General features: G+C 45.0%; 1 long non-coding RNA gene across 1 annotated transcript; it reads left to right on the top strand.

The window, feature by feature from the left end:
* Positions 1–689: 689 nt before the first annotated feature.
* On the top strand, positions 690–8,181 carry LOC118561937. Its single transcript, XR_004930380.1, has 3 exons — positions 690–721; positions 847–940; positions 8,071–8,181. It is a non-coding gene; the product is annotated as an uncharacterized LOC118561937 (long non-coding RNA).
* The last annotated feature ends 698 nt before the right edge of the window (positions 8,182–8,879 follow it).

The following is an 8,879-nucleotide window of genomic DNA, read 5'->3' as shown; positions in this document are numbered from 1 at the left end:
ATAGACACAAATTAGCAACAGATTTTTTGGAGGGGTATTAAAGAAATAAAATTACTAATGTGAGAAAAAAATCACAGGACAATAAAGTAAAAAAAATACAAAAGTGGTAATATTATGAGAAAAACGTCATATTATGACAATTAAGGGGGAACATTTCCAGAATAGTCACAGTTTGCAGAACTATTTCACTCCTGGAGTAATAGGGCCAGGATAGATTATTTTAATTACTTTTATTCTTTACGAGAATAAAGTCAGGAGAATGAAGCCAAAGGGATACGAAAATAAACTCGTAATACTACAAAAATAAAAGTATTACGAATATAAAGTATATTCTGAGATTAAAGTCCCTCTGATACTGTTTAAGTGTCTGAGTCTAACAGCAGATTTGCCACATTCAACATGGCGGACACTCTGACTCATCCGCAGCATAGGCAGAACCCACCTAACGAGGCGTCTACGTATATGATGTCTATGATTTAAACAGAGAAAATTGAGATCTTCCGGTGAAGGGAGAGACCCAGGTCAGTGTAGCTGAGAGCACTTGATGTCCATTTTGGTTGGTTTAAGTTCAGTTATGATCTGCTGAGCCATGTTAACCTCTGAGTTATTTGTTGGACTTTTGCAAATGTTTTTTTTTATACCATTTCTGTTGTAAATAGACCACCAGAACCACTTGAAATACATCAACATTCAAGAAAAGGGCTCAGAGCCACTCCCTGAGGTACACTATAACTTTGCCAAGACATTCAAAACATGTAGTTATTAATAGCAACTGCAGAGACTCTGTTTATTTCTTGTTATTTATTTATGCATAAATTGCATTGAGTCCTCTTGTTGTCTTGTTAGGTGACGACATCCAGCTATTGTTCCTAAATCACCTAATTATTACTCATCAGACTGAGGGAGAACAAAACAAAGACTTGGAGAAGACTCACCATAGGTAAGAACCCTTACCTGAACAATATTGCAATTTTAATTCACTTTGTCAACAGTACCGGCAGCACAGATGTTCAAATCATTGCAGAGACAGTAGATTTGCTTCTAATAGCGACAACGCATAACTCAAGGCTAAGCAGCTTAGACTAATTTACTTGTGACTTCAGTCAGTGTCGACATTTGGTACCAGCAACGCATTTTTAGGGCTCGCCTCCGGAGCACAATGACAGCCCGCGCGGTTACATCCCTGCTCAGGGCCCGAATGAATTCCCTTTCACGGCTGTAAGTCTTTTTCTATTTTTACAGCGCCGGTTCAACGGTTCTCCTCATACAGACAGAGGCAAACGCAGGCCAGCCAAACCCAGTGGCTGGGTAATCACAGGACCAATATTTCCATAGCAAGCAATTAGCATCTCGCTTTTATGTGTGGAAATGACTGAGGCAAGAGGAGGAGCGAGTCGGAGAGAAAGGCACTGTAGAAACACAGAGAGAATAAAAGAGCAATTAAGATGCTGGGTGAGCGGCGGACATAGACAGACAGTCTGCTGCCGTGTGATTTGAGGCTGGCGGGCCCAGTAATTAGTCCTTCATTGTGAGATAATGGACTTGGCCGATCTCGCCGGTTCCTTGAGCTGCCTTAGCTTGAGTCGACCCGTGGAAGGTCGAAGGTCACAATGTGCAGTGTGCTCCCGCATTGTTGCGCGCACGACTGACGACCGCGCCATCTGATGTTAAAGTTTATTCCGGAAAAAGCTGGGTATAGTTTGCAAAAGCAAGTTTGCGTTCAGGTAAATGAATGATCCGTAAAGGAAAGTCTCGGATCCGTCGTTCACTTGGCCCCGTCGCTCCTTTCTCCCGGAAATCTATAAAAGAGCCGTAATCTGTGAACCCTGATTCATCGGCTTTGAACCAAATCTATGTAATGCAGCTAATTCGATGAAGCAGTATTTTCCTGGTGAGAGGCAAAGTCCCGTCGACTATTCAGGGATTGAATCATCCAACAGTAATGCCATTAGTCCAAAGCCTGCGGATTCCTCAGAAATGCTGTTTAATTGCCAGTAACCGGCCATTGTTCGGTGACGGGTAAACACTGGCCGGGGGGCGTGGGGGCGGCGGTGATCGGGTGGCGAGTGTTGAAGCGTGTGAAAAAAAAAAAAAAACAGAAAAGAAAAGAAAAAGATGGCCGCTGAGAGACGGATTTACTCGGGCTCGGAGAGGCCCGGCGCTGTAAAGTGGCAGCACCAGCTTAACCAAAGTCTTCAAGAATATAAATACGGAGTAACCCCGTCCCTTTTTAATACAGGATTTGCTCAACAATGCGATTTAGGGGGGTTGTCTATTCAAGACTTTCTTTTTTTCTGCAGTGGCAAGGTTTTTTTTAAAAGATCAAGCCTTGTTGCGCACGTTTATTAGCACAGGACTAATGCAGCTCAGGGATTGTTTGATATAATCACTGTGCAGTTTATCCGTGTTTGTGTCCGTATGTATGTACCCCGACACAAAGTCTCATTCTTGAGAATCTTAAAGCACAATGCCACTACCTACACTCAGCCACTTATCCTCAGTCATAAGCAGTCCGGCTTTTCAGCAACACAGACTTGATAATATCCGTCAAAATCAACATGAGCCCGTCTAAAGACATTGAAGGGTGTTTTTTTTTTTTTTTTTTTTTGTTGTTGTACTTTTTCTGGCTAATCCAATTCTCACCACCCGGGGACGTTTTATGAGAATGGGAAAATCTGCGCTGCTTTCAGGCTTGTCCTGGAGGAGGCAGATTGGAAGCGAGAGGTGTAGCGGCCGAGGCTGGGCTCCATTGTGAGCCGGAGCCTGGGAGACGAGCAGCAGTGCCAGGACAGACACTGATTGGGTTTGACACTGCGTCCAGGAGGCGAGAAGAAGCTTATCTTTTGCTCTTTTTTTTTTATTCTCCAAAACTAAAGGAACCTCTTTTTTTTTTTTTGGGTGGGGGGGGGTTGCTCCTCCTCTGTATCCCTCTGCTTCTGTTGTGTTTCTCGCCCTCCTCCTTGGCCCTTTTTCTTTCACTCTCCTCTTTACATTCCTACAACTACCTCATTTTCAATTCCCAGATTAAGTCCGGGGCACTTCTGTTTCTTTTGTCTTCCTTCTTCATTGTCCCTCTCATATGGATTTGGACCATTAAATCTGATCCCCTGAATCACGACATCACAAAACTTTTTTGTTTTGTCTCTCATTTCTAACTGAGCATTATAACTTTGTCTGTCTCTCTCTGTAACACACTAAAAAACCAGTGCTGGATTATCATCTCGCTAAAGGGCTGTTTCAAGCATCCCTGTCCTTAATACTTTTTACATGCCACTTTTACCAGTAGGACATCACTTGTCCTACTGGTAAAATATATCCCAAGGTTGAGGGAATCTTTGACCCTGTCTCTCTCAACAAAAACATCCAGATCATCATTGTTGAAACACCCACTGACGGACAATTTTTCTTTCCAGGACCTCCTGGTTCATGCTCTCTAACCAGGTTCCCTGGGCCTTTGGCAGAGAAACAGGCACACAGCATCATCAACCTTTGTTTTACTCCAAACCACCTGGAGTGTTCGAGGCCAAAAAGCTAAACCTTCACCTCATCCGACCTCATAAACAGTTCCAGTCCAAGTCCCAGGAGAGACAAACGCCACATGTTTACAGTCGTGATGGTTGGATAGAAACTTTTTTTAAATAGATGGCATTCAGACATCCAACATACCACTCTTTTCTGCTTCTGCTTCTTCTTCTTCAGCTCTTTGTTTCCAGTCTCGATATCCTGCTCACTATGCATGGTGTCAATTGCTCTGACTGCAGATATAGGCAACCCGAGGTAAGTAGATATTTTCTGCAGTCATTTTGAGAATTGTGAGGTTCGCCTCACATCTGCCATACTTTCAAGGCAGATACTCGCATATTTTCTTCTTCTCTATTTTGATGACTGGCAAAACCATCATCATTGTCAGTCATAGAACGGGAGGCAGATCCTTTAGCTATCAGGCTCCTCTCCTGTGGAACCAACTCCCAGTTTTGGTCTGTGAGGCAGACACCCTGTCTACTTTTAAGATTAGATTAAAATTTTCCTTTTTGACAAAGCTTATAGTTAGAGTGGCTCATGTTACCCTGAGCTACATTCTATAGCTATGCTACTATAGGCTTAGACTGCTGGAGGACATCAGGGTCTATTTTTCTCACTCTACTGATTTCTACTGTTCTCCAGTTTTGCATTGTATTACATTGAAATGACTGTCGTCATTTCAGCTTTTAACTTTTTGCTCCATCTCTTTTTCTTCATAGTAGGTACACCTGGTCTGGCGTTCTGTTAACTGTGACATCATCCAGAGAAGACGGCTCACCCGCTACTACCATCAAATGTAGAACAGATTACTAGATCAATGTGTGCTTCTGTGCTTTTTTGTCTCTCTTGTTGTGTCTCTGCTCTGTCTTCTGTAACCCCAGTCGGTCGAGGCAGATGACCGTTCATACTGAGCCCGGTTCTGCCGGAGGTTTTTCCTTCCCGCTAATGGGTGGTTTTTCTTTCCACTGTCGCTTTATGCTTGCTCAGTATGAGGGATTGCTGCAAAGCCATGAACAATGCAGACGACTCTTCCTGTGGCTCTACGGTTCCCCAGGAGTGAATGCTGCTTGTCGGGACTTTGAAGCAATCAACTGATTCCCTTATATAGGAAATGTTTTGACCAATCTGTATAATATGATTGATTTGACTTTGTAAAGTGCCTCGAGATGACATGTTCCATGAATTGGTGCTATATAAATAAAATTGAATTGAATTGGATTGAAATTGTGGTTCTGCAGTAAAATGTGAATTTATTACTAGGCCTTTTACACACCTCCTGACATTGTTGGGCATCTTGCAATACGTTTTTGATATCTCTGATTAGAGGTTTTTCATGTCTTTGTTTTGGGAATAAAACATCGTGTCCATTAAGAAATTTACACGTGTTACTCATAGATCCGTTGTGGCAAAAGAAAATTATTATTCATCCGTTTCAAAAGATGAGATGACTACCAGAATTAGCCATTGTACTGTACAGAGGAACAACTTAAAGATCGGATGCACTGGGAAACATCAAAGTAATTTGAAAATAAAGAATTTGTTGAAGAACAGTTTATGAAGCTTATTAATATTTGCTTTTAAATGAGAACAAGTCCTCCAAGGTCAGGTACATTTTCCTCTTATATATTGTAAAATGTGCCCATTTTCCCCCCTCTGTAATTTTTCCCCCTCACAATAATTATTCAAAATGCAAAACATATCATCACCTGAATCTTACCTAAAGAATCTGCATAGTTTTTATTTTCATTTTCCTCAAACAAACTTATGAAAATTAGGCAGATGTGTGCTTTTGTACAAAGGAACTTTTGTTAAAATGTATTTAAAAAAAACAAAACACTTGATCCCTTCATGCAAAGCTGAAACAAAGAGTAAAGCACAAGTGAAAGACAGGAGCGTCCACCTAAAGCAACGTGCCGAGCGAGGAAATAACAGAAACAGCTGGGAGGTCCCAGGTAACTTTGGAGGAGCTGCTGGGATCCACAGCTCAGGTGGGGGAATCTCTTGAAATGACGACCTTTAGTTGTACACTCCCCAAATCTGGCCTTGCTGGAAGAGTAGGGAAAAAGAAAGCCATAAGCAGACGAGACCAAAACAGAACTATACGGCCCTAAAACTGCACACCATCCTGAATAAGCCATCCATGTTGCTAAACACGGTGGTGACAGCGTCATGCTGTGGGCATGTTTTCCTTCGACAGGGAGAGGTTGGCTGGTGAGAGTTGATGGTTTCATGGATGGATCTAAATATAGGACAATACTAGAAGGAAACCTGTTGAAGGATGAAAAAGTCTGGAAACAATTCAATCTCTAGATGTGCAGAAAACGCTTCTACAAAGTATTTGACCCAGGATGGCTGGTTATAAATGCCGACAATGCTGAAATGTGCTCACAGTCAAATTGATCTGTTTGACCTCAGGAGGTTTATTTGTTTAAGTATTTGTACTTTTGGGTGAAATAAATCACCGTCGCAGATTATTGGGGAACAAATTATTATTGACGCATCTTTCATTTGAACGTCGTAACACAAAGGAGTTGGACTCATATTTGTTTCCCGCAGATCGCCAAAGGAGAACACGAAAAATCTCAATCCTCCTAATGGAGCCACTAATGACGGCCTCCATTAGTTTAATATAAGCTTTTATCGCCTCGCCCTTAGATGATTGTAGCGTTTCATTAGACATGTCTGCCTCATATCTCACTTTGCACCCAGAGGAAACTGTGAAGGGATTAATTTTTTTTGATAGACCCCCTGCCTCTTCCTTTCTTCCACCCCTCCTGCTTCTCATCCCTCTTTCCCTCCATCCCACTCCGCTCTCCTCTCCTCTCCTCTCCTCTTCCTCTCCACAGCTCAGCCCGCAGCCACATCCAGGGGGGGGGGGGGGGGGGACCCAGGAGGAATAAGTGTCTTTGTCGCCCTGCCGTTTTTTTCAGAGTTGGGGGAACAAGAGGAGTTTAATCCTCATTGTCCAGGAGACTGCAGAGGGTGAAGGGGGGTCCTCCGGCTGTAAAATGATCCAACTGGCCTCGGCTAATCCCTTTCTGACCCCCCCCACTCCCCTGCCTGCCCCCACCCCCCACCCTGGCCTTAAGTCATGCACCATAGTAGCACACTTGCAAAAAACCCAGATCTGTGCGTATAAAGCCAGTCTTGGGCCACTTTGCCTCTCTTCTACCCATGCATATAAGCAAACGCCGTCGTCCTCAGTTACGCGTGCCGTGAGTGGGATTTACCTGTAATCACCTGCGTGAACCGCACCAGGGGAGCCGTCTGACGGACTCGGCTCCCGCGCGCAACATTACAGCCCGAGTGCGCGGATAAATCTGACTTACGCCGTTGTTTCACGTGCCAAACAGCTTCACTTTGACAGCCTTGACATACCGCGCACATGCGACAGGAAGCAAACAGCCCGGCGTCACCGTGTGCTCGATAAGGAGCCGCGTGGCAGGCCGCGAAACGTGGGCTGAAGCGTAAAGCTAAACAAGCAGCCTGGTTTTAGTTTTTTTTTTTTTTTTTTTTTATTCCTCCCATTAACCGGGGGATTATTTGGAGATCAGACGGGAGAGGGCCGGACATCTAGCTGACGTTAAGTCTTTAACAAGAATCTGCCACAGTCTTCTCCTTTCACTTCCCCTACCTTGCACAGACACCCCCCCCTCCTCTTCTTCGTTTTTTTTTTCCCACAACGTCTCCAGCTCTCTCTCTCCCGTTCTGTCTTAATTTCTCCTCTGTTTCCCCTCCTCTCCTTTTTCTTTCTCCTCGCTCCTCCCTGAGTGACAGTTCAATGCACAGCTCTCCCAGGCTTATCTAGCCCCAGCAGATGGTTGACTTGGATCCCTGTTCGTACGCCACGATCTGGGCTGCCGATAAACGCTGCTACAGAGGGGACGTATATGCTATCTGCCCTCCGCTGGCGCGCTCTTTCCTCTCACTTCTTCTCTCTTCGCCTCCTCTCGATTGTTTCCTCCGTCGCTGATTCAGCACTCTTCCTCCTCCTGCCTAGACCTTTCCACACCTCCACCCTGGGCTCTCCTCTCTACTCCCCCCCCCCCTCTTCTATATTACTCCTCATCTCCACACATCCCTCCATCTTGGCCCATTGAATCTGGTGCTGTGTGATTGTCTTTGGTTCCCTGCTGGGCTGGCGCCTGTCTAAAGGGCCCCGGGATTCTCAACCACTGAGGGGGGCTCCAGCCATGCCAGAGCGTGCTCCTCTCCTTCCCCTCTCCTCCAGCTCTGATATCTCATCCCATCTGATCCTCCGTCATCCCTGCAAGACAGGTTGAAAGGTCAGACTGGACCTCTTCTTGCCTTGCTCCCCTCTCTGCCTCTGAGTACACAACCCCAGCAGTAAATGTGCGGCAAAGACGTTCGAGGAGAAAAAAAGAACAAATAATCTTCCGAGTGCAGCAGCGCCTCGTTCCTGTGATCACTTCACTTGTGCGACTGATGTACACTTCAGAGGCGGCAGTCGGCCATTTTATCTACACTTCACTTGTTTGGATTACTGACATGTGGGATTTTTTATTTTTTTTACCCCCCTTTCTTTAGGGAGCCAGGGAACAAAAGGAGAAGAAGAAGCGTTTAGCTGCAGATGAAGAAGCGAGCTGGGAGTGATGTGAATAAGAGAACACCTCGCGCGCGGGGGGGGGGGGACGAGGGAGTGGACCGAGCATTAGATCCTCTCTCTGATGTGCGCCGGCGTGATAGGAGAGGGAAAGGCGTGAAAGGGACGACTGCGATGCAGCTTGTGCTGAGAAACCAGAAGAAAGACTGTCGAAGCTCATCTTGTGACGGGGACAGCCGAGCCAGCGTGGATCCGTGCAGAGCCGGCGTCCTGAACGTGGCGAGGAGCCCGTCCCCCTCTGTAGCTGGTGGCCTGAGATTTTAAAACACTTTATTAAGGTTGTTTTTTTGGAAAGGCCGACACAAACCACGTGCAGAACTGTGAAGTGGAAGGGTGAGAAGACCTGGTTTTTAGATGGATTTGCAAATGCAAACCAAAAGATGTTTACTCAGCCTCCTCTCCGCTGAAACCCCGAATTAGTGCAACCACTCGCTTTGAGAAAATCCCATAATTAATAAGTTGACTCCATTTGAGTTGAATTTAATCTTTGTGTAAATATGAATGTTCTGTACAGTCCTCAGAGGTTTGTTGGTGGACCTTAATGAGCAAACAGCAGGTTTTGGATCAGTTTCAAACAGAGTCAGGTTAGAGTTTCCCAAGCTTGAACATCAAAACAGAGAATTCAATAATCCACCATCTGAAAAGGGGAATTTTGGTAGCATCGGAGGAGCTGCTGAGATCCACAACTCAGGTGAGACCATTATTAGTCATTTACACCACAAACATTGTCTCA

The sequence above is a fragment of the Fundulus heteroclitus genome, unplaced genomic scaffold (genome assembly GCF_011125445.2).
Source record: "Fundulus heteroclitus isolate FHET01 unplaced genomic scaffold, MU-UCD_Fhet_4.1 scaffold_76, whole genome shotgun sequence".
Classification (NCBI taxonomy): Eukaryota; Metazoa; Chordata; class Actinopteri; order Cyprinodontiformes; family Fundulidae; genus Fundulus; species Fundulus heteroclitus.
The sequence above is the reverse complement of the archived record's forward strand: the minus strand, read 5'-3'. Positions and strand labels throughout refer to the sequence as shown.